Source organism: Microtus ochrogaster, linkage group LG4 (assembly GCF_000317375.1).
Source record: "Microtus ochrogaster isolate Prairie Vole_2 linkage group LG4, MicOch1.0, whole genome shotgun sequence".
Taxonomy (NCBI): Eukaryota; Metazoa; Chordata; class Mammalia; order Rodentia; family Cricetidae; genus Microtus; species Microtus ochrogaster.
The window spans coordinates 66,237,501-66,240,078 of NC_022030.1; positions in this window are offsets into that span (position 1 = coordinate 66,237,501).

Genomic DNA, 2,578 nt, shown 5'->3' on the forward strand with positions numbered 1-2,578 from the left:
GTCTACAAGAGCTAGTTCCAGGACAGGCTCCAAAACCACAGAGAAACCCTGTCTCGAAAAAACAAAACAAAAAAACAAACAAACAAATAAAATTATTTTATTTATCATTATAATTGTGAGGGTGTATGTCCATCTGTCTATCTGTCTGTGTTTATATGGCACAGAGCATGCCAGAAGGTTAGAGGACAACTTTCGGGCATCAAGTCTCTTTTTTATTCTGTGGGTCTCAGGAATCGAACCTGGGCAGTCAGGCTTGCACAGCAAGTACTTTTATGCTCACAGTCATCTCACCAGCTTGGTAATCGACTCTTTGTGTTATCATGTATCTATCTCAGGCATCCCTCTTTAATTTTTTTTTATTATGAGTTTATTTTGAGACTGTGTTTAACCCAGGCTGCTGTTAAACTCATAATGATCCTCCTGCCTCAGTGTCCTAAGTACTGTGATTATACAAAGAATTCTCATTCTGAGACAGGAATCCATCTCTAAAGCCTTAAAACAACTCACTTCTCAATAGGTGGTTCGACTGGTCTTAAAAGAGACACACAACAGAGAGATCGCTGGGTATGATGGTGCATTCTGGCAATGTCAGCACTTGGGAAGATGAGACAGGAAGATTGCAAGCTCCAAGGGCTGGGGATATAGTTTAGAGATAGAGTACTTTCTGAGCATGTATGCCATCCTGAATGCAGTCCTCGGAACTGAAATCAGACAAATACACGGACTCACAGAGAGGCTGTTTCTTAGGCCCACTCGGTCCTGGAACACATGCAGGAGGTTTATGTTCACTGGAGATGTTCGCTGGTGGAAGACACTCGCCTTGAACAGAGGTGGAGCACGTCAGTGTTTTACTTTATAGGAGTCTTATGCAACTTCAGCAGTCATGGTTAATAAATGATAAACTATCTGACTACAAAGGGCCATATAGGACTCCCAGTTCTAGTTGGAAATTCCATTTCCGACCTTCCTCTTGACTCCTGTAGCCTGGGGGACGATGCCTTCCTATGAGTGATCTCTACAAACCCTGGGCTCTCTTTGAGCTACTTCTCAATAAAGAAAGCCCGAATAAAATAACCTCCTTAATTATCAGTACAGTACCCTTGAGGAGAGCTTCTAAGGGCAGTCAGTATGTCCTCCCGACTGTCTTGCTAGAGTGACAACCATCTGGGCCCTGATGCTCTTTTTCAGTCATCCTGTGGTTTAACCCTGTGGACTACAGCCCCTTGGTCATCCCCAAGGTCAAACAGGCTAGAGAAGGAAGGAACTGGCCCTATGGAGATGGCTCTGCTGGCAAGGTGCTGGCTGTTCAAACATGAGGAGCTGGCTTTGGCTCCTGGACATCCACCTGTAATCACAGTGCCAGGGATGCAAAGACAGAAGGATCCCTGGAGCTTGCTGGCCAAGCCAGTCTAGCCAAATGGATGAGGTCCAAGTTCAGTGAGAGACTCTGTAACAAAAAGAGAAAGTGGAAGGGTTCTGGGGATGCAGCTCAGTGGTTAGACTGCTTGCTTAGCATGTAGGAAACACTGGGTTTGAGACCTAAAATGATACACAACTTTGTGTATTGGTGCACATCTATAATTTAAGCATGTGGGAGGTAGAGGCAGGGGAGTCAACAGCTCAAGGTTACCCTTGACTATATAGAGAATTTGAGTCTAATTGTAGCTACAAGAGACCCTGTCTGTGTCTCAGTGTTCTATTGCTGTGAAAAGGTGTTATGCCCATGGCAACTCTTATAAAGAAGAGCATCTAATTGGGGGTTGGCTTATAGTTCAGAGGTTTAGTTGGTTATCCTCATGGTGCCACATGGTGGCACGAAGGCCAGCTTGGTGCTGGAGAAGGAACTGAGAGTTTTACATCCAACACTTGGGGGGGTGCAGGTAGCAGAGACAGTAACACTGGGCCTGACTTGAGCTTCTGAAACCTCAGAGGCACCCCCAACACACACACACACACACACACACACATACACCAGGCCACACCTCCTTCAACAAGGCCACAGCTCCTGATAGTGCCCCTCCCTGTGAGCTTATGGAAGCCATTTTTATTCAAACCATCACACTTTGCCAAAACAAAAGTTAGAGGAAGACTATGCTGATGTCTGGCCTAACACAGTTATGCACATATGTGACTGCACATCTCATACATGTCCATACAAGTGAATCTGTATGTACACAAACACACAATCATACACACACACACACAAACACACACAATCATACATACACACACACAGAGACACACATGTGACTGCACATCTCATACATGTCCATACAAGTGAATCTGTATGTACACAAACACACAATCATACACACACACACAAACACACACAATCATACATACACAGAGAGAGAGACACACACATATGTGACTGCACATCTCAGACATGTCCATACAAGTGAATCTGTATACACACACACACACACACACACACACACACACACACACACACACACACACACACACACACACACACACACAGAGAGGGAAAGAGAGATGATGGAGGAGGGTCATCTTTCTATCTGTTGTTTCATTGGTTAATTAATAAAGAAAACTGCTTGGCCTTTGATAGGACAGA